The sequence below is a fragment of the Geotrypetes seraphini genome, chromosome 4 (genome assembly GCF_902459505.1).
Source record: "Geotrypetes seraphini chromosome 4, aGeoSer1.1, whole genome shotgun sequence".
In the NCBI taxonomy this organism is placed as follows: Eukaryota; Metazoa; Chordata; class Amphibia; order Gymnophiona; family Dermophiidae; genus Geotrypetes; species Geotrypetes seraphini.
Genome location: NC_047087.1, coordinates 45,861,887 through 45,886,057, shown reverse-complemented (window position 1 = coordinate 45,886,057; position 24,171 = coordinate 45,861,887). Strand labels below are relative to the sequence as shown.

At 44.5% G+C, this 24,171-nt stretch overlaps 1 long non-coding RNA gene across 2 annotated transcripts in view; it reads right to left on the bottom strand.

Moving 5' to 3' along the window:
* LOC117359347 overlaps positions 1 to 24,171 on the bottom strand; it is an 88,535-nt gene that overhangs the window by 48,835 nt on the left and 15,529 nt on the right. For both annotated transcript variants that reach the window (XR_004539211.1, XR_004539212.1), the window contains exon 2: positions 18,813 to 18,957. This is a non-coding gene — a long non-coding RNA (uncharacterized LOC117359347). The remainder of the gene's footprint in view (positions 1 to 18,812; positions 18,958 to 24,171) is intronic.

Here is a 24,171-nt window from a genome sequence, read left to right as displayed (position 1 = left end):
GAAGAAGTGCAATAAGTTTGTTAGGCATGATCTCCCCTTGCATAAACCATGTTGGTTGGTTATCAGAAGCTCGTTTCTTTCAAGATGTTCATCGATAACATCAGTCTTAGGAGAAAGATGGAAAACAACTCCAGATACAATAACTTCAGGTTAATTAATTTCCCTAGGTTAATGTTGGTAACACCTAGGGAAATACATCTCCTTGAAGTTTTGAGGTATCGGAAGATTCAATACCCCATTTATCACAAGTTTATTACCTACCTAACAAGAATCAATCTCTAAAAAGGTCTTCGGACCAAGGATCATTGAATGTATCGGAGTTATTGGAGAAATCTGATAAAGAGGCAGCAGAATCAAGTACTTTGATTATATCAGTAGCTCTTTCTATTGATAAAGTTTGGTTGTTAAAATTATTCTTTAAAAATAGGCAGAAAGAATTTATGGGCTTTAAAATACAGATATTCCCTGATTTATCACGGGAGACCCAAAAGCGTCGCCGTTAATTTCTTATGTTGAAGCCAGGTGTTATATCTTTAGGTGCTACTTTTTACTTGCAACACCCTTGTAAGTGTATAGTACATCACCGTACAGTCAAATATGTTTTCTTTGAGTCTAGTCAATTGTCTTTTTTCTTGGCGCTTTCCCGTTTGGAGGCAGAAAAATCTTAAGCCCTAAACCTTAAACCCTAAGATTATAGATTAATCCCTGCAATCAGCCCTATAGCCATATCTATGCATAAGAATGTACATTATGTCCAATTCTTTTCTTTTTGTTCTCGCTAAGAAAAACCTTGGATCCCATAATTTGAGGACTTGAGCATAGTAGTTATAAATGATTCCAATGTTATTGTATTATTTTCTTGTTCTATGTAGAATTACTAATTTTGCTTTCTGTACAAGTTATTCTTGGTTGTCTAATTTGAAAATTAATAAATATATTAAATATAATGACACAACTATCTATTTAAATAATTATTTATTTCACGGACTGCAACATAAAAATATAATATCCAACATAAAATATAAAGTAATACATAGGAACAAAATAAATGATATGAGTAATCATCAAACACAAAAAACGCAGAAAGACAATTATAAAATAAAACTAATAACCAAAGACAGCCCATTACACTACAGGCAACACTAAAACACTGGTATTGCTGTGCCATCAATGTATGAAGCAATATAAGAAAAACTGAATGTGTTAAAACCTAAAGCCTGGGTACACAGAAAAGCTTTCAACCAGTTTCTAAAATTTGCTGGGGAAGGGGTAAAACACGGACCTCATGGACCTCACGGATCTAAACCCGCACGTCCTTAAAAATCCGAGGTCCATGCAGCTTGTAGTTAATTTCTGGCTCTGACAGACCTGGGTGACAATTTAGCTCTGACAGATCCGTCTCAGCATAGGGAGGGAAAAGTATTAGGATCCGTTAGCGCTACAGTGTCACTGAGGTCTGTCAGAACCAGAGACTAGTGCTAGTGCTGGAGTGGCTCTAAAATTAAACCTTAAAACTGGTTTCCTGCAGCCCCAGTAAATTAGCTCTGACAGACCTCGATGACATTGTAGCGCTGATGGATCCTAATACTTTTCCCTCCCTATGCTGAGATGGATCCGTCAGAGCTAAATTGTCACCCAGGTCTGTCAGAGCCAGAAACTAACTACAAGCTGCACGGACCTTGGATTTTTAAGGACGTGCAGGTTTAGATCCGCCAGGTCCGTGAGGTCCACATTTTACCCCTACCCAATTTGCTGTACCTGTCACGATATACAACAGGAATGGAAGAGATAGTACAGTTACTTACCGTAACAGGTGTTATCCAGGGACAGCAGGCAGATATTCTTAACGCATGGGTGACGTCACCGACGGAGCCCCGGTACGGATTACAACTAGATGAACAACAACTAGATAAATTTAAGACAGGCCTAAAAACTTTCCTATTCCGCGATGCTTTCGCTAACGTTTAGACTCATTATTTCTCTTCTTCTTACCAGCAACAAACCGCTTTGATAAAGCGACCCCACCCCTTATGTCTTATCAAAACCCCACTATCTCCTTTTTCTTCTCAAATATGTAACTGTTCCCCTCCTCTCCCCTCTCCCCTCACTCTCCAGTTTGTCCTGTAATGTCATTTATGTTCACATTATACTATTAATACACCTATTTTATTTAAGTCTTTCTATCTTTTAAATTTATTGTTAACCGGCCAGATATTAAATTGATGGTCGGTATATTAAAATTAATAAAACTTGAAACTTGACACTTTTAACTAGAAAGTTCTAGTTGGCCGCACCGCGCATGCGCGAGTGCCTTCCCGCTCGACGGAGGAGAGCGTGGTCCCCAGTTAAGATAAGCCAGCTAAGAAGCCAACCCGGGGAGGAGGGTGGGTCGTAAGAATATCTGCCTGCTGTCCCTGGATAACACCTGTTACAGTAAGTAACTGTGCTTTATCCCAGGACAAGCAGGCAGCATATTCTTAACGCATGGGTGACCTCCAAGCTAACAGAGAGGGAGGAGGGATGGTTGGCCATTAGGAAAATAAATTATGTAACACAGATTGGCCGAAGTGTCCATCCCGTCTGGAGAAGGTATCCAGACAGTAGTGAGTAGTGAACATGTGAACTGAGGACCAAGTGGCAGCCTTGCAGATTTCCTCGATGGGAGTGGAACGGAGGAAAGCCACAGAAGCAGCCATAGCTCTGACCCTGTGGGCCGTGACAGCACCTTCCAGTGAAAGACCGGCCCGAGCATAACAGGACGCAATGCAGGCAGCAAGCCAGTTGGAAAGCATCCGTTTAGAGACAGGACGACCTAGACGGTTAGGGTCGAAGGACAAAAAGAGCTGAGAGGACGAGCGGTGAGCCCTGGTACGGTCAAGGTAGTATGCAAGGGCATGCTTACAGTCCAGTGTGTGCAACGCCTGTTCCCCAGGATGAGAATGGGGCTTAGGGAAAAAGACAGGCAACACAATAGATTGGTTGAGGTGAAAGTCCGAGACCACCTTGGGAAGGAATTTAGGATGGGTACGCAGAACCACCTTGTCATGGTGAAAAACGGTGAAAGGTGGATCGGCAACCAGTGCATGCAGCTCACTAACCCTCCTGGCAGAGGTGATGGCAATGAGGAAAAGCACCTTCCAGGTAAGAAATTTGAGCGAAGTTGTGGCAAGAGGCTCAAAAGGAGGTTTCATGAGGGCAGATAAAACCACATTCAGGTCCCAGACGACTGGAGGAGGCTTCAGAGGTGGTTTGACATTGAAGAGGCCTCTCATGAATCGGGAAACCAGGGGATGAACCGTGAGAGGTTTTCCGAGGATAGGCTCATGAAACGCCGTGATGGCACTGAGGTGGACTCTGATTGAGGTGGACTTGAGGCCAGCGTCGGACAGAGAGAGCAAATAGTCCAGTACAGTTTCCACCGCTAAAGAGGTGGGATCGTGGTGATGTAGGAGACACCAAGAGGAGAACCGGGTCCACTTCTGATGGTAACATTGGAGGGTGGCCGGTTTCCTGGAGGCATCCAGAATGCGACGGACAGGCTGAGACAGATTCTCTGGAGAGGTCAGCCCGAGAGAAACCAAGCTGTCAGGTGGAGCGAGGACAGATTGGGATGCAGTAGAGAGTGATGCTGCTGTGTAAGTAGAGTAGGAAACACAGGAAGAGGAATGGGTTCTCTGGAGCTGAGCTGGAGCAGGAGGGAGAACCAGTGTTGACGAGGCCACCGAGGGGCGATGAAAATCATGGTGGCTCTGTCCCTGCAGAGTTTGAATAACGTCCGCAACATCAGAGGCAGTGGAGGAAAGGCATAGAGGAACCGATCCGTCCAGTTGAGCAGGAATGCATCCGGGGCCAGACGATGCAGGGAGAAGAGTCTGGAACAGAAGTGGGGCAGCTGATGGTTGTGAGGAGCTGCAAAGAGGTCCCCCTGAGGAGTGCCCCACCGAGCAAAGATGGAGCGGAGTGTGGGAGGATCCAGCGTCCACTCGTGAGGTTGAAGGACACGGCTGAGATTGTCGGCCAGGGAGTTCTGTTCGCCCTGGATGTAGACAGCCTTGAGGAAGAGACTGTGGCCCGTGGCCCAGGTCCAGATGCGGATGGCCTCCTGACAGAGGAGGGGTGATCCGGTGCCGCCTTGCTTGTTTATGTAGTACATGGCGACCTGGTTGTCTGTGCACAGGAGGAGAACCTGAGGGTAGAGAAGGTGCTGGAAGGCCTTGAGAGCATAGAACATGGCTCTGAGTTCTAGGAAATTGATATGATGTTGATGGTCCTGAGGGGTCCAGAGTCCTTGGGTGCGAAGATCTCCCATGTGAGCTCCCCATGCATAGGGGGAAGCATCCGTGGTTATGATCATGGAGTGAGGGGGTAGATGAAAGAGTAGACCCCTGGAAAGATTGGAGGAGTTCAACCACCATTGAAGAGATCGCTGAAGAGACGATGTCACAGAGAAAGAGGATCCGTGGTCTGTGACCATTGGTCGGCCAGAGTCCATTGAGGTGTCCTGAGGTGGAGTCGCGCCAGAGGAAGCACATGGACCGTCGAGGCCATATGGCCCAGGAGGACCATCATCTGCCGAGCTGGGATGGAATGATGAAGGAGCACCTGACGACAGAGGTGGAGCAGGGTCCGTTGTCGGTCGGAGGGAAGAAACGCCCTCATCAGAGTGGTGTCGAGAACTGCACCAATGAACTGAAGTCGCTGTGTGGGAAGCAGGTGCGACTTGGGGTAGTTGATCTCGAACCCTAGGAGATGGAGGAAAGAGATGGTGTGTTGAGTGGCTTGTAGCACAAGCGGAGACGTAGGTGCTTTCACCAACCAATCGTCCAAGTAGGGGAACACCTGGAGGTTGTGAGACCTGAGGAAAGCCGCTACCACAATAAGGCACTTGGTGAACACCCTGGGCGATGATGCGAGGCCAAAGGGTAGCACTTTGTACTGATAGTGATGGTGCTGGATCTGAAACCGTAGGTAGCGACGTGAAGTCGGATTGATTGGAATGTGAGTGTAGGCCTCTTTGAGGTCTAGGGAACATAGCCAGTCGTGTTGGGAGAGGGTAAAGCGTGGCAAGGGAGAGCATTCTGAACTTTTCCTTGACCAGACATTTGTTGAGGTCCCGGAGATCGAGGATGGGATGAAGGTCTCCTGTCTTCTTGGGAACCAGGAAGTATCGGGAGTAGAATCCCTGACCTCTTTGGTCCGAAGGCACCTCTTCGATGGCATTGAGAAGAAGGAGGGATTGGACCTCCCTCAGGAGGAGGAGGGATTGGGAGGAGTGAGAAACAGACTCTATGGGAGGATTGTCTGGTGGAAGAGTCTGGAAGTTGAGAGAGTAGCCGTGGCGAATGATGTTGAGGACCCACTGGTCCGAAGTGATGACCTCCCAACGGCTGAGGAAGAGATGGAGGCGTCCTCCGATAGGCTGAGGAAGAGGTAGCAATGGTGGGAGACTGGCTATGCCCTGGAGAAAAGAGTCAAAAGGGTTGAGATGGTTTTGATGGAGGAAGAGGCTTGGCAGGTTGATGAGACTGGGACCGAGCCTGAGGTTGATGCTGGTGACAAGGACGGTGAGACTGCTGTTGAGGCGGGTTGAGAGGTCTGGCCGAGAACCTGCGCTGGTAGGAAGACTGCTGTCTGTAGGGGCGAGCAGGTGGAGTCTTCTTTTTAGGTTTGACCAGAGTATCCCACCTGGTCTCGTGCGCTGAGAGTTTCTGGGTTGTCGAGTCCAGGGACTCCCTGAAGAGTTCGTCACCAAGACAAGGTGCGTTAGCCAGGCGGTCTTGGTGGTTAATGTCAAGGTCAGAGACTCTCAGCCAGGCCAAACGGCGCATAGCAACAGCCATGGCAGATGCTCGAGAGGTCAGCTCAAACGAGTCATAAATGGAGCGAACCATGAACTTCCTGAGTTGGAGTAGGCTGGAAATTTGCTGCTGGAAGAGGGGGACCTTACGTTCAGGAAGTTATTTTTGTAAGGAGGAGAGTTGTTGCACCAGATACTTCATATAGAAGGAGAAGTGGAAGGTGTAATTGTTTGCTCTATTGGCTAACATTGCATTTTGGAAAAGGCGCTTACCAAACTTATCCATAGTTTTTCCCTCTCTGCCAGGAGGGGTGGAGGCATAGATACTGGAACCCTGAGATTTCTTCAAGGTGGACTCCACCAGGAGAGATTCGTGGGGTAATTGAGGCTTGTCAAACCCTGGGATTGGAATGACCCAGTACAAGCTATCCAGTTTGCGAGGGGCCCCGGGAACAGTGAGGGGAGTCTCCCAGTTTTTATAAAAAGTTTCCCGTAAGATGTCGTGGACAGGCAACTTCAGAAATTCCTTGGGAGGTTGCTCAAAGTCTAGGGCATCGAGAAAAGCCTGAGACTTTTTAGAGTCGGACTCTAAGGGGATAGAAAGAGCTGCTAACATCTCCCTAAGGAATTTGGAGAAAGAGGACTGTTCCGGTTTTGAAACGGTGTCAGCCATGGAGGGTTCTTCGTCGGTCGACGAAGCGTCCTCCTCGGTACCGTGCGAGGAGTCTTCCCATAAGTTCGGGTCCCTAACGTCGGGGTGTGCACGTGTGGACATCGGTGTGGAAGGCTCGGTATGGCGGGTCTTTGAGAGAGACTTGCCCGAGCGCACCGAGGCGGTACCGGGAGAGGAAGACCGGTGTCGTTCCTGGGACCGGGAAGGGTTGGCAGCAGCACGGGTATGCACTGTAGGTGGTTCAGCCGAGAGCACCGGCATGGAAGTATTAATCGGTACCGAGGGGGTCGACACCGATGGGACAGTGCGAGGCTCAGACCGGTCCTGTACCGGAAGGTGCGGGGCCAGCAACGCCGGCAACAGTTGTTGTAGTTGTTGCTGCAGCTGCTCCTGTAATTGGGATTGGAGTATGGCCACGATGCGGTCATCCAAGGGGGGCACCGGTACCGCTTTTTTCTTCTTCGGTACCATAGGTGCCGCTCTACGCTCCGGCGATGAGGAGGCCAATGACGAGGCACTCACCGATATCGGAGCGGAGCCTTTACGGGGTCGGTGCGGTGCCGGAAGGGTCGGCGTCGCGACCGTGGCAGGAGGGCGTTCTAGGGAAGTGGAAGGCTTCTTAGCCGGCTTACCTGGGCCCAGCGACCCCGAAGAATGATCCGGTGGCGTCGACGTCGTCAGTGCCGACTTTTGAGGTGCTGTCGACGTCGCGGCAGGTTCCATGGCAGATCCGGTACCGAACAGAATATTTTGCTGGATCTGCCTATTTTTTAATGTGCGCTTTTTAAGCGTAGCATGTTGAAAAAACATGCGTCTTCTTCGCTCCGCGGAAACGAAGAAACTGGGGACCACGCTCTCCTCCGTCGAGCGGGAAGGCACTCGCGCATGCGCGGTGCGGCCAACTAGAACTTTCTAGTTAAAAGTGTCCGTACCGGGGCTCCGTCGGTGACGTCACCCATGCGTTAAGAATATGCTGCCTGCTTGTCCTGGGATAATTCCACTTATCTGATCCTGTGTGTTTCAGAAAAGTGAGTCTTTCCTAAAGCACCTAGACACTCTGTAGATTTTCATTAATACTAACGTATGATAGAATAGCAAAGCTGATGGATGGGCCTTGTATATCAACACAAGGATTTTGAAATGAACATGAATGGGAACTGGCATCCAATGTAAGTCTTGCAGGATTGGAATATTGAATTTATGTTCTGCACCTGTCAATAGACTTGCTTCTGTGTTCTGCACAAATTGAAGGGGTCTGATTGTAGAATCAGAAAGACCAAGATAGATTAATGTTTTAGAACAGCTTTTTTACGAGTCCAGGAAAACTGTCCAGGAAGTATACTTGTGAAAATGTAGGCACACCTACTTTTACATAATATATGTTTCTGAGGATAGAAAAAAGCAGAGTAGGGGCCAGAGGTGCCAACTTTTCAAAATGACTGTGGATGCTAAACACAGCTCTTTCTGGACTTAATGAAAGAGACTGCTCAATGGTCTGGCACTTATGGAGCTCATTTAAAAAAACCAAAAAAAAAAGATAATCGTCTAAAAGACGGCATAAATTGGCACTTGGATGTCTTACTAGTCAAAACATCCAAGTGGGCATTTTCAAAACTGAATTTCTAGACGTATTTCTGATTGTTTTGTCTCCAGTGCATCTAAATCTTAAGGGGGCATGTTAGAGGTGTGTTTTGGGCGGGATTAGGGTGGTCTTAGCCCTTGGACATTTTACAGTGATAATCGAACATTTTACAACACATCCAGAATACAATTTGGACATTTTGGGCTAGACCTACTTTTAAATCAAGGGTCAAAAAGGTACCCAAACTGACCAGATGACCACTGGATGGATGAAAATATGAATCACACACACTCCTCCAGTGGTCACTGACCCCCCTCCCACCCCCAATACTATGGCAGTGCTAGTAGAGCTGCAAGTAGGTCTCTGGAGTAGCCTGGTGGGAAGTGCAGTGGACTACAGAGAAGGGGACTCAGGCCCATAAGTCACCCTAACTAGTACACATTTGGTGGATAGTGTGAGCTCACCAAAACCCACTATAAACCCACTGTACTGCCATATAGACACCTGCTGCTGCAGGCATAAGGGTATTGGGGTGGTAGACAAGTGGGTATAGTAGGTTTTGGGGGAGTTTTGGAGGGCTCACCATATAATGTATAGGGGTTATGGTGAGATGTGTATATGGCACCCTTAATGTGAATTCCCAGCAGTGACCTTTGCTCTGCTAGCATGTCTGTTTGGCCTATCTTACATGCAAATGGCTTGTTTGGGATATTTTTAATTTGGAAGTTTTTTTCAATAATTGCAAAAATTATTAGAAGTCTAACTGGACATAACATCTAGCTGGGCCATTTTTGAAAAAAAAAAAAAGATATCTTGCTGGTCTTCAAATGGCCATTTCTACCGCCTGATATTTGGACATTTTGCAGGACATGTCCAAAGTTGGACTTACACACTTAAAGGCCAGTAGTAAATATCAATTTAAGAGTGAAGCAATATCATCAAATCAGTCCAAAATTTGAGCCACACGCATATAATCACTTCTTTCAATTAAATATGAATAAATAAATAATTAATTTTCCAATAGCATTTCAATGCAACTTCATTTATCTTAAACATACTCATATCCATAACTCAGTATATAATGACCTCAGCGACTACACTCAAATTGTCTATTTCATGTAAAGTTTGAGTTACTGTAGCGAGTCTCCTCATTGGTCATAATTATTTCATTTCTATGAAGAACTCAATAATGCCTACAGCAGACTTATCTTAGGCAGCAGGAAGGGACTCTGACGTGAATTCACTATTAGCTGTATCAAGGATAGTCCCCATAAAGATCAAATCCCCACACTCTCCGTGCTGACTTAGATATCTTATTGAAAATGCCCCTCCATGTATATACTTTATAAAATCTGGGCCTAGGTGCCTATTTTTTCCAGCATTAGACTTTTAGAATGTTAGATTGTAGTGAGTTGACTATGGCTGGTGATTTTGTTTTTTTCACTAGTTCCTTTCTTTAACTTTCACATTTTGGGCTCCTTTTACTAAGCTGCGTCAGGGCATTAACGCGCAGAATAGCATGTGCTGAATTGCCGCGCGCGCTAGACCTTAACGCCAGCATTGAGCTGGCGTTAGTTCTAGCCATGTAGCGCACGGTAATATCCTGCGTGCGCTAAAAACGCTAGTGCACCTTAGTAAAAGGAGCCCTTTATTTCTTCCTCTTATTGTTTTATATGAATTGTTTTATATGAACCACTTTGAATGATCTATTTTGATCAGAAAAATGGTATATAAGTGCAAATAATTAAATATATAAAATAAATGAACACACTTTGCAGCAGGTGTAAACATGCGTGCTTATGCTCCCAAGGGTAGTTTTATAAAGACACATAGACACCCTGTTTTAAAATTCCCCTCCACATCTTTTAAAATGTAATTAAGAATCCATGTCATGACCTGTAGGTCTTAGATTTCTGGAAGTGTTTAGGGAGTCAATTTAGCTTGAGCATTAACAATTTTGTCTCAAAGTAATTACCTACAAACAAGCTAAGACAAACATCTTGATTGCTGCTGCTGCTGTTAAATCAGTGGATGGAAAAACTCAGCCATAAACAGCTGTCAAATGTAAATGGACCACACAGGCTGCAAGTTAGCATACTGAAGCTACATTGGACACCAGGATTCAAACTGGGCTTTGTGGAAGCTCTTCATCGGCAAAAACCCCCCAAAAATTCCACCAAGCACGTTTTTATGTTCTACCAGTGCTTTACCTATGTCTGTGATATATCACCAATCCAAAAAGATCAAGACATTGCACGTGGTCCACTACTAATGACCAGAATTGAGGGAGATTTAAGAGAGTGTCCCAATATTTAGATGCCGGAATGAAGTGCACTAGGGTGTGGGTGTGTGGGTGGGGAAGGAATTCATCAAGGTGAGGTAAAGGCCCTTTACCACACCTTGATAACCCATGGGATTCAGCAACCTGCAGTAAGTATCCCAGTACTGCAGATTTCTGACTACCATCTCATAGGAATAACACTGCTTGCGAGCCACCTCTCAAGCTATGTTATTCCTGTGGCCCAGTAGCATCGGGCCACAAAGCCGCAGCCTGAAGCTCATGATCCACTAGAACAGTATTCTTCAACCACCGGTCCATGGACCAGTGCCGGTCCACAGAAATTTCCTGCCGGTCCACAGGGCCAGCACGTGCATCAGGCCCAAAACAGTGTTCTTCAACCGCGAGTCCACGGTGCGATCGATGCGGCGTTATCTTCAAGCCAGCTCCCTCTTCCTAACTGATTCAGTGCACAAAGCCATGGGCAGTAGCTCCTAAGGGCATCCTGCGCCTGAACTGGAAGCCTTCTCTCTGACGTTGCAACGTCAGAGGGAAAGCTTCCAGATGAGGCACGGGACGTGCAAGGTGCAATTAGTACTATTATGGGGGCGGGGTCTGGGGTGGAGATTGGGTAGAGATGGGCAGGGTCTGGCCCACGACTTAGCCCCGTGTTCTTCAACCGCCGGTCCACGGACCGATGCTGGTCCACAGAATAATTATTTTATTTCTGACGGTCCATAGGTGTAAAAAGGTTGAAAAACACTGCACTAGAATAGGGCCCCCTCTGACTCAAGACCTCCCCCCCCCAGAATTCAATGCCCCTCTCCTACCCCTCCTATACTGTGTTCAATGGTGGTTCAGGGTGGGGTTCTTTCAAGGGTCCATGGAGCTCTTTGAGCAGGACCCCTTTGTTCTCTGAACCGCCAATGATAGCAGTTAGGTCTGTAATTCCTTGTATTCTACAGCCTACGCATTTAACTCTTAAGCATGTCTCTGACTTGCCTATGTCCCCCCCCCCCCCATCCACGTTCCCCTAGTTGAGAATGATGGAATCAGCATGTGCAACTTCTAGAATAATGTAAAAGCTAATTGGTACCAATTAGCACCAATTTAACCAATAATTGACTGTTAATGCCAATTAACAGCTAATTATTAAACTAATGTGCACTTCTACAAGTTATGTACACAATTTTGCGTACTAGGCATACATTTGGGCACACAAGTTTATAGAATCAGGGGGCCTACATCCCTTCCTCCTTTGATGCACAGTAGAACAATGTTGTAGGAACATAGTTATGGAGAAAAGCAGATGTCAGCAGGCCAGAAACATAGTTTAATACATTTTCAGTTTTATGTACACTGCTTTGACCCTTATCTTTCTTTTTTTTTTTTTTTAAGAAAAGGTGATAAAGCAAGTTTTAAATAAACATAGACATTTTCACTTCTAGTGCCACAGTGTAAAGCACTTCTTGAGCCATGAGTAGAATGAATTTGGTAGTTACAAATTAAAGCCCAACAAATTAGGAACAGTAGCTGCTATGCCCACAGTGCTCAACTGAACAATTAATTTCTTGGCAAGAGCAGCTGAAACCCCAATGACTGGTGCTGGTCAGAAATGGTATGAACCGTAGTGCTGTATGTACGGGAGACACACAGACAGGGTAATTCTGTAAAGGGCAGCCTATTTTTAGGCACTAAGGGCTAGATTCACTAACCTTCCTGATTCACTCTGCTCTATGTCCGATCCGACGCAGGCCGACTGATTCACAACGGGCCTGTATTCAAATGGGGACGATCGGAGGAACGCCCCCCACCGACGACATGGATTGCTGGATAGCGATCCTGATGCATGCAAAGACTATCTCTTTGCCTTTCAATGGTCTGCGCATGCTCTCTCTGTGCAAGGAAGACACTTATGAACTGGAGTCAACTATAGCAGGGAACATATTTGCAAGTGGGGAGGGGAATTAAAAAAAAAAAGTGGATGACTGGCAACTGCTTTGACCAAATCACTCTGCACTTGGCCGTATTTATTGCACCCCTCCCCTTTTTCTGCATCGTGGTGTTTTGCAGGAAGAGAGGGGAGGGGCAATCAGAAAAGAAACCTCAGACAGCACACATGAATACTAGGCCTTTTAACCCGTCCTGACTTTCCTGCTCTCTGCCGCCTTTCCTGCAGTGTGAGCCCTTGTGTTTATTATTTTTTTTAATGGGGGCAGATATTGAATGGCCTTGAATGGAGCAGGAGGGCAGGAAGATCGCTCCTGCTCCGTGCACCGGCTGGCTAGCAGGAACCCTAGCTTTCTTATGACCTGTAAACTTATCCATTCATCAATATTCTTCCCTCTAGTATGGACCATAATAGGGTGTTCTTGAAAATACTCATAAAACTTGCAAAATATGCCAAATGTCAATGAATGGATTGACTAATCTGAGATGATAACCTAGAATAAGGCCTTGAGAATTTCACTTCTGATGAGCCATAAAAACTTTATAGAATGAAACATAGAAACATGATGGCAGATAAAGGCCAAATGGCCCATCCAGTCTGCCCATCCGTAGTAACCATTATCTCTTCCTCTAAGAGATCCCACATTCCTATCCCAGGTTTTCTTGAAATTAGACAATATATGAAGAGGATATTTGTTTGTGTTCTAAGATTTATGTATATATATCCTTGGATAGATTTTGAAGTTGTAAGTTGAACATACTAATTAAGAAATCTAAGTAGTAAATTTTTTAATGCCCATGCATCTGAAGTAAAAATGGTCTTAGCACTAGGAGAAACCTACATAAGGGCCTAAGGCCAGTTTTGCTGCAGCTTGGTAAAAGGACCTCTTGGTGCAGTTTGATACAGCTGTCAGAAATCCAGTGAAGCATGGTCAGGCAATGGGCATGGTGCCACATGCATCATTTTAGAATACTATACGTTGTGCACATTGTCTGAAGCATGCATTGCCCACCATCAACTTATGCCAGTCATAGGCCTGACCTAAGTGGCTGTGTCTAAATGTAATTGTGTCAATACTGACTTGCACTAGGATTCTATGATAGAATCTTGGTGCCAAGATGCCATTACAGAACTGGTGCTCAGCGCTTGACACTGAGGTGCCAAATTATGGAATTGCCCCCTAAGTGATCCCATTCCCACTGCAGTGCCTATGAACTTTTCTTGACACAGCCTGCCGTTGCCTTTTTTTTTTTCTTATTCTTCTTTACTTTGCTTTCTAAGCTAATCCTGAGCAGATTCTAATAACAGCTGTGACCTTATAGAAAGGAAATCCTGCCTCCAGAGAGGTCTGACATCTGACAACTATTACTATTATGCTGGTTAAGGGGCTTGTTTGCCTTGCAAGCTGTAAAGCACCCCTGGAAGACTTTGATACAACTGATTTCAACCAAGCATAAAATGTGGATGTTTATTCATGTCGATGGTAGGCCTTTGGTCTAGTCATCCACAGAGAAATGCTAGCACTGCTTTCGTTATTTAACTAATTAATTGATTGAACTCTTCCAGGCAGACTGCTATAGGAAGGGGGCTAATCAATCATAGAAAATTGGAAAGGAAGAAAGGATTTGGCCTAAAGTTAAAGTACAGAGTGATATTTCTTGAATTCACATTATTCTTTTGCTCCCCTTACCCCCGCCCCTCATTAAAAAGCTGATTTCCTCGCTAGCTGTGATAACTTTCAATGGGCCATTCCAAGAATTATCAAATGACAATATTATGAATCGTCCTTAGGTCCCTTTTTCGAGATTGTGCTATTATTTGAATTTCTGCCCGGTACTTGTGACCTGGATTGGCATCTGTGGAAATAGGATACGGGGCTAGATTGACCATTGGTCTGACACAGTAAGGCTATTCTAATGTTTTTATGTTTTGTTTGCTTTTCAGAAAAAAAAAAAAATACGAGTATATCAGTAGCATGCTAGTGTGTATGCTAACTTTCAGAGTAACAATGCACACCAAGAAGTTGTCAATATCCATTGGGTTTGCTCTTGGCTGAAATTAGTCTGTAAGATTTTTTTTTTTCTCCTGAAACAAATTAAAGGATTAAATTAGATTTATAGGGAATCTATGAGATAACATCAATGGAAAAAAAGATAGATATCTAGAACAGAAAGCTTGGCATGACATGGAGGCAATTATACATAATTAGCTTGTCCAGCTACATGCAACTAAAATATTTGAGATCTGTACATTGTAACAGCATGAATTAGAGTAAAGGCAGGTCTTCAAAAAAATTATTAACAATTAAAACTGGCAGAGGGAATATCACTCGCTCTAATTTGCTTTGTTTGTATTCGGTTACTGTAAAGCCCATACTTCTGTAGAGAAACATACACATGCACGCACACAACCACACCACAGACATACACACACACCATACCACAGACATACGTACATCACACACAGCACACATTCATACAGCACAGTGCACGTGCACACACACTCCACACATCATACCACACCACACTACACACGTTTCACCTTTCTAGAAGTAGCACAGCCTAGCTGTATAGGTGCTGGCATGGGGACAAAATAAGCACATGCTTTGGAAGGAGTGTCTTAATGGTTAGAGCTGGAGAGCTATCTGATTGGCCAGCTCCATGAGAGAAATTTTAGGTTGGTCTCAGATTTCTGACAATTCTATCCTGTTGTACTCTGAAACCTGCACCGCTGATTTCAATGAGTATAATCGGGGACTACAAGCAACACATTGAACTTGAACTGCAACATCAGTTCAAAACTGGACTGACCAAAACATCCTCCTGGAGCTGGACGACTTAGCAGACCTGCACAGTGAGCCAATAAGTGAGAAGCTGGGCAACTCATTTTCACCTTCCATTGCTTCTGGCACAAAATAAAGATGCTAAGGGTGGACTGTCCAAAACAGTGAGATTTATTGGCAATGTGTCCGAGGTTTAAATGTATAATTTTGCATGTGGCAAAAGCTTCACAGAAGAAGCAAAAGAAAATTATATTTAGTTTTCTTTAGTACTTCTGAAAGGATATAACTTCCCTTTTACTAAACTGTGGTAGAAGTTTCTACTGCGACCCGGGGCACTATGTGTTCCGACACTGATAGGAATTTTATGAGGATATAATAGCTTATCTTTGGACAGTTTTCAAATGAATTTGCCCAGGTACTACTTAACTGGGTAAATTCCCCAAGCTTAAAACTTCTCTTCCAATAGTATGCACACAAGTATATTTATACCAGTGGACCTCTCCAATGCAGCCCAAACTTTAGGCTTTCATTTATGTATGTAAAAGATGGCCAGAGGCATTTTCAATATGATATCTAAATCTGATTTTATGTCAAACACGTATTGTAGATAATAGTTAGTAGCAGGGAATCATTCAGGTCACATACACACGAATTGCTGACAAGACATACACTGTATGGGAAATCATAATATAACGGAGAAAAATAAACCTCAATTGTGGAAGGCTGGGACTACACAAGTGCCCAGACCTAAGCACATCATCACGGGTTCATAAAAAAAACTCCGTATACATGTAAATCAATCAATGAATCAATCACTTCCTTTCATACAGAATCAAATTTTTCAGGAGCTTTTTGTAGTAACAGCAATGTGTACAAAATTCAATGTATTGTTTGTGTCCGAAAAATGGTGACCAGAATCCCAAACTTAACTAAATTAATAGCGAGGGCTACAGCTCATTTTCACTTATGTAGACGGTTGTGGAGGCGTGGAGCAAAACGTCACAATCAAGGAAAAATACACTCATCTGAGGTGTAGAAGGTGTAGAACTTCAAAAGAGGCTTTAAACTCCTGGTCCCGACAGAAAAGACTTTCTGTTTCGCCTGGAAAGGCTACTTCAGGGGATCTATGCAGTATCCAGATGTCTCCTCGCTTCTTACAACCAAACAGTAGTGAAGCCGGCTCCTCTCAAAATGGTGCTGGGACTGTTGAGGTTTATTTTTCTCCGTTATATTATGATTTCCCATACAGTGTATGTCTTGTCAGCAATTCGTGTGTATGTGACCTGAATGATTCCCTGCTACTAACTATTATCTACAATACGTGTTTGACATATATTTATTAGCTATTACGATTGTATTCCAGAAAATTATCAGTTGTATAAATCTGATTTTAGACATTTTGGGAAAAATGTCTAAAAGTGCACTAGAGAAAACAACCATTTTCAAACCAGAAAATCGTTCAACTTTTTGTTTTGACAATGGCCCTTTGCTGGATGTTTTTGATCTCGGTGTATCTATCTTGTAGTACCATTTTGAGAAAGAAAAAAATGCAAGGGAAAAATGCTCAAAAATAAGACATTGATATGTATAGGAGGCCAACATACTTAGCAGACTAGCCATAAGACATCCCAAAAGAACAGAGGGGCACAGTGGCGTAGTGAGGGTGAATGGCGCCCCTCCCCTGAAGAACAGCAAGCAGGTCCTTGGATTAGCCCAGTGATTGGTGCTGTGGATTGCAGAGAAGGGACCCAGGCTCATATTCCAGTACATTCCCCTGCCCTCTTCGCCCCTCCTGCTCCTTCCTGCACCCCCTGCCACATGTGCACCCCTTCCCCCATATCTTTGTAATTTTCCCAGCGAGAGCAGCATTACAAATTTGCAACCCACATCGTGTTGGTTCTCCCTCTGACATCACTTCCTAGGTGCGAGAACTGGAAGTGATAAGAACATAAGAACTGCCATCTCCGGATCAGACCTTCGGTCCATCAAGTCCGGCGATCCGCACACGCAGAGGCCCAGCCAGGTGTACACCTGGCGTAATTTTAGTCACTCATATCCCTCTATGCCTCTCGTAAGGAGATGTGCATCTAGTTTGCTTTTAAATCCTAGAACGGTAGATTCTGCAATAACCTCCTCTGGGAGAGCATTCCAGGTGTCCACCACTTGTTGCCTGAAGCAGTATTTCCTGATATTTGTCCTGGACTTGTCCCCCCCTCCCCCCTTAGCTTCAATCCATGTCCTCTTGTCCGTGTCACATTGGACATTGTAAATAATTTTTTTTCCTGCTCCAGTTTGTTAGAGAGAGCCGACACCGACGTGGGCAGCAAGTTTGTAATGCTGCTCTTGCTGGGAAAATTAAAGTGGTATGGGAGAAGGAACACAAGGGGGCGCACATGTGACAGGGGGGTCAGGAAGGAGTGGGGGGGGCAGAGAGATGGAAGGGTGTCCAGGGCGGACCGCCCCCCCTTACTATGCCACTGGTGGGGCACCCTAGGAAACACTGAAGTGGACTTCTTATAAAAGGTCCCAGGTACACAATCTCACCATTACCCCCATATGTTGTATGGAAAGCCTTCCAAACCCCATCAAAAAACCTACTGTACCCAACTGTGCACCACAATAGCCCTTATGCCTGCAGGTGTCACATATACATAAGGTATAGTGGGTTGTGGGTTTTGGAGGGCTCACACTTTCCACTACAAAAGTACTGGAATATGAGCCTGGGTCCCTTCTCTGCAATCCACTGCACCAATCACTGGGCTACTCCAGGGACCTGCTTGCTGCTCTAATAGGACTAGCCATAGCATCTGCAGCTGTCATACAGGGTGATATGTACTGTTTCATTTACATGTTTGAGGGGTGGGAGGGGGTCAGTGACTACTGGAGGAGTAGGGGGGGTCATGTCCTAATCCCTCCAAAGGTCATCAGGTCAAGTTGGGCACCTTTTTGGCATGTAATGGTTATTGACGAAGGTTTAGCCTCAAACGTCATATTTTTTGCCCTGGACATTTTTACAATGTTCTGTTATTGCAGAAAACGTCCAATTCATAAGACTACCCAAGTCCCTCCCAAACCACACCTCCAACACACCCCCTCCAACTCTGCAGATGACATGCATAGAAAAGCATCTTAAAAATGGATTTCAAAAATAGAGATTTGAGTGAGAAAACCATCCGTCTGCCACTTTTTTTGATGTTTTTCTGTTTGAAAAATGAGGCTCTTGATATACCACCCTTCTAGGCAGTAAAACCAAATCAAAGTGGTTTACAGAGTGGTCCAGTTCAATCAATAATAATCAAACATGCATCTATAATGCGACACAAATCTCCCCTACATGTAAAACAAACAAATTTTCAAAGGGAATCTATATGTATGAGACGTTTCCCGGCAGAGATACAAAAATATACACTCATCCATGTACTTTTTGCTTTTCTGAAACACGGGCATATATATATGCACATGTATTCTTATTTTTCAAACAGATACACACGCCTATGCATGTACTCTTACTCTTCACATACATTTTCATTCTTCAGACAACATGCACTCATGTGTTACTGTTTGTTGTTCATGTGCTTATTTAGCCAGTCTGTCACTCCTTCCTCAACCATCTCTGCTCACTATTATGTAAAGTTCTTGCATTTGCCACCAAGATTTCCTGAGCCTTTGGCAGCCTCCTCACACTTACCCATTTGCCTCATACATTCGTGCTCGTTGTCAAAATCTCCCCCCTTCCCCAGGCCACTCACTTGAGTTTACTGGTTCTGTACAAGGTCTCACATAGAACTTGATCTCTTCCACAGTACTAGCAGCTCAGCCCATCCTTCCTGTGACAAGAGCAGCTTTCCCATTGTCTGGATCATATCAGTCTCTGCTTTGGAGAGCTATAGAGAACTACGAAAAAAAATATTCAGACACTTTAACCATCATTCTGGCTTCAACACAGTTACATAAGAACATAAAAATAGCCTTACTGGGTCAGACCAATGATCCATTAAGCCTAGTAGCACGTTCTCACGGTGGCCAATCCAGGTCACCAGTACCTGGCCAAAACCCAGCGTAGCAACATTCTAGAGCTGAGATTGTGATGTCATAACGCCTCATTCCATCAATGCCTAGGAGCCAACCTCATCAGTGATGTCACAATGACTTGCTTGAGTGTCCTATAATTGGCTCACATAAGAATAGCCTTACTGGGTCAGACCAATGGTCCATCAAACCTAGTAGCCTGTTCTCATGGTGGCCAATCCAGGTAACTACGGTAGTACCTGGCCAAAACCTAAGGAGTAGCAATGTTCCATGCTACCGATCCAGAGCAAGCAGTGGCTTCCCCCATGTCTTTCTCAATAACAGACTATGGACTTTTCCTCCAGGAAATTGTCCAAACCTTTCTTAAAACCAACTATGCTATCCGCTCTTACCACAACCTCTGGCAACGCGTTCCAGAGCTTAACTATTCTCTGTGGAATCCTGAAATAATCCAGATTGTTGGCAATCCTAGCCTCTTTAGTAGGGTTACCATATGGCTCTAGAAAAAGGAGGACGGATTGAGACATCCAGGTTGAAGCCAGGAGGATGGTTAAAGTGTCTGAATATTTTTCCATAGTTCTCTATAGCTCTCTAATCTTCTCCCTTTCAGTGCAGAGACTGATATGATCCAGTCATTGCTTTCAATGAAAGTAAAACCCGATGTATCAATCTGTCCTCCTTTTTCTGGAGCCATATGATAAAACCTACTCTTTAGTCTTAAGTATGTCTGATAGGGCCCCCTTCCACCTTAAACTTTGGGCCCTAGCGATATGCCTAGTTTATTTATGCTTTAATTGGGCTCTGCATAGAACACAGAATGTTGAAATAAGATTTGAGACATCCATGTTGGTACATTCACAGTTCTATCATCCTGCCAAATGTAGATCATTTTTTAAATAGCATAATGCAAGTGTATTTGCCAGTATGACCAGCAAGAGCTGTGGTTAAAAAAAAAAAAAAAAAAATCACAAATGGAAGAAAAAAGAATGTCCTGCTCTCTTCATATTTTAGTATCTGCATCTTTTTAAAATATCTGCTCCAGACACCATTCCTCCATTCCTTTACCTTCAGCATCAGCAATAACCCCCAGCACCTCTGAAATCTATACCTTCAATTTCTGACTTCCTACCCCCCCCCCCCCAACATAGCATGGCAATACCCTGCCAGCTTCCCTCCCAACATAGCATGGAAGTCCCTAATCCCCTTTACACCTCTCCAGCATCATCACATTCTTCACCTATCCTCAATTACCCCCCCCCCCCTTGGCATTTACTGGGGTTCTCTGTGGTCTAGGGAGAGTAAGAGCAATGATCAGGCACTTCTGCTCTGTTCAGCTCTGGGTTCAAATGGCAGCTTTGACCTCTAGAAATAGACTACCTGGGTTAAAGAACAGGAAGAAAACCCATAGTTGACTAAAAAATAAAAAACAACGCTGCAAGCCAGGCCTGGTCCACAAGTTATAGTTTGGAAATATTAATATTAGTTCATACTTTAAAAGCTCTTATTTTGAATACAATTTCAACCCATAGCATTTTACAGTAGTTATATGTGACTTTTTATAATCATCTTAAAGCCTGGTCATTTGAGCAAACATTTGGTGAAGTTTGGACTACAGTAATAGGTCTGGTTTTAGTTTTATTTCTTTTCTTTTCTTTTACTTTTTTGTTTGTGATACGGAGGTCATTTTATGTTATGTTTTATGTGGTATTGTATGTTGTTATTCTTAACTGTGTATGTTTTATTGTAATCTGCTGTGAAAAGTGAATGAATAGAATAGAATGTTGAGACTGGAATTCAGACATCCAGGTCAGGATGCACTCTATTCTGATGGTGCTTTACAAAAGACCCTGCCAAATGCAGTCTTTTGTGAAATATTTACAAAGGCATGGAGGACTGTGCATCTATTTGGTGGTACACAAGGCAGGAGCAGCCATTTTGCAAACATACATGTGAAAGAAATGACCGGCCTGAGCTCAACTGCTTGGTTAAGTGCTTCGATTGCTTTGAATATTGACAGAATTGCTAAGCCTCTAAGTTTACTGCGTTCTTACTAGATACTTGTTTATGTTTCTACTGCAATTTCATTTCTTTGGCAGCTTTCTTATGAGCATTGGATCAAACTACAGGCCATCTGTCCTTATTGAAATGGACTGGAGAAAATGAAGAACCCCAGCTGGGAGGAGGTAGGAAGTTGGATTGCTTAACTCAAAGCCAAAACCTGCCCAGCCTTAGCTTTAAGATCCCTACATTTTTTTCCTGAAAATGTTTGTCAAGCCCTCATGATCCAAGCCATACATTAGTTCAGTGGTCTCAAACTCAAACCCTTTGTGGGGCCACATTTTGGATTTGTAGGTACTTGGAAGGCCGCAGAAAAAATAATTAATGTCTTATTAAAGAAATGACAATTTTGCATGAGGTAAAACTCTTTATAGTTTATAAAACGTTCCTTTAACAGTTAAAAGGAAAGATATATAAACTATAAAGAGTTTTACCTCATGCAAAATTGTCATTTCTTTAACAAGACATCAACTATTTTTTCTGCGGCCCTCACATTTAAAGTTTAATATCTTTTCTTTCTCAAAACTGGTACATTTCAATCACTATATTGAAAATAAAATCATTTTCCCTACCTTTGTTGTCTGGTGACTTTATTTTTCTGTGCTTTCAACTATGTTTCCAGGGTCTTCTTGTCCTTTGACTGTTTTTCTCTCCGTCTTCACTTTCTGCCTGCATCTATCTTTGGCATTAACTTAATGTTCAATTTTTCTGCTTTCTTTTCAAAATTTACGTTTCCATGTCTTACCTTCCCTTCCTATCTCTCTCTTCTTCCGTCCTATTTCCATGGTCTGGCATCTCTTTCCTTCCATTCTCTCCCTCCCTCCTTCCTTCCTTTCCCCTGGTCTGGCATCTGTCTCCTTCCCTTCCCCCATGCCCTGGCATCTCCCCCTCCCCCTCCATGGTCTGATATCTCCTTTCTTTCCTCCCTCCCATGAACTTGGCTTCTTCTCTTGTTCCTCTCCTCTCTCTTCTCCTTCCTTCCCTCTCTTTCCCCAATTGGGTGCAGCAGCAACAGAAGCAGCATTTCCCTTCCCCCTTTCTTTCCTGTGCAGGAGAGGCATTTCTCTTCCTCTTTCCCTCCCTCTCCCTTTCCTTATACAGCAGCAGCAGCAGCATTTCCCTAGGGTCCCCCTTTCCTATGTAGCAGAAGCATTTCTCTTTTCCCTCCCCTTCCGTTCTCTTCCTTGTGGAGCAGCAGGGTGTTTGGCCAGCTCGTTCCGTTCAAAGCTGCAGGTGGCGGCTCCTTGCGAGATCCGTGCCTGCGTCTGAAGCCTCTCTGATGTTGTGACGTCAGAGAGGCTTCCGATGCAGGAGTGGATAGCGCGAGGAGCCGCCAACCCGCGGCTTTGAACGGAACGAGCCGGCCAGACATGCTGCTGCTCCAAAAGGAAGGGAAAGGGGAAGATAAATGCTATTGATCGCGTCCAGACTGCGGGCCACAAATAACACCTGGAGAGCCACATGTGGGCCGTGTGTTTGAGACCGCTGCATTAGTTTAATAAGATAGTATGCAGATGGTAGAGATTTCTTGTTTGCTTTCCCATGTTCTTAAGTCTAGAAACCTTTCACTTAACCACATATCCATTGATTAGATACTATCATTTGCATTTGCAGCCATGTCATTAGGGTATTAATATATGGCAACTCTAAACAAGAATATAACATCAATACTAGGGTTAATAGATTTTGTCTATAAAAGAAAAAAAGAGGACACATGGCTCTGCCCCGTTCCACCCCCAGACCAGACCAGCCCCCTGCCCTACCCCCACACAAACTTTATCTCTTCTTCCCTGAGTTCGTGGCTGGTGTTGGAGGGCCTCCACGCATGTGCAGACATGATGTGATGATGTCACGTTGCATCCATGCAAGCTTGGAGGCCCCTCCAGACGTGGCCCTGAGCTTGGGGCTTTCCAAAACCTGGACAAACTGCCGGGTTTGGAAATACTTCCGGGTACCCAGACGGTACTCTAAAAAAGAGGACACATCCAAATTTTCCTAGACATGTGGTAACCCTTATCTATGCTCAGCATTTCTGGTCTATACCCTGTTACCCCCCCTTCCCTTCTTCCCACACTCCAAATTCAGCATCTCTCTCTCTCTCACCTGGCCCTCCTCATGGTCTAGCATAACTCCATGTCCTTCTGTCTATGTGTCCAGAATCTCTTCCCTCTTATGTTCACCTTCACAGCAGGTCCAGCACATATCTCTCACCTCTCCTATTTAAGTTCCAAATTTATTAAAATCTTATTATACTGCCAAAATCAGACTTCAAGGCAGTGTACATACCATATTAAAAATACATGTATTTAAAAAAATATAGGGTACAGCAAATACAAGACTGACGGACAAACTGGTACAGAAGGGAGATGGTAGAACTACATTATTTATAGAGAAAGAACAAGTGGAACGGAAGTGAGCAGATATCACATGACTCAATCAAGTTCAAAGAGAAAGAGAGCGTCCTTAACAGGACGGTTAAACATTAAAAGCGTCCTTGAATAGATAGGTCTAGCATATCTCTGTATCTCTCCAGCCCTCCTCTCACCCCAGGTCCAGCACATCTCTGTCTCCCTCCAGCCCATCTCCCATCCTAGTGTTTTTCCACCTACAACCTTCTGTCTTCTGCTGCCCTCCCGCTGCCTGACCTGGAGTCCGGAGACTGTACAAGGCCTGGCACCGGTGCTAACTTTAATGAGAAAGAGCCTTTGAGTCCATGCACTCGGAAAGGCCCTATTGGCTCCACCCTCCAACAGGGCCACACAAGTGGATAGGCTTCAAGACTCTTCATCAGTAAAGTTGGCACCGGTGCTGGGCCTTGTACGGACTTCGAAGCAGGCAGCGGAAGGGCAGCAGAAGGAGGAAATCTCTTGATTGTTGCATTTGTCCAGGTCTTGCTGCATCTGGACAACTGCCACAACCATGACACCAGCCACAGAAGCCTAAAAGAATGAGGAAATCTCTTTATCACCACGTGGCCCCCTGGAGCTGTGGGGCCCAGAGCAACTGCTCTGTTCCCTCCCT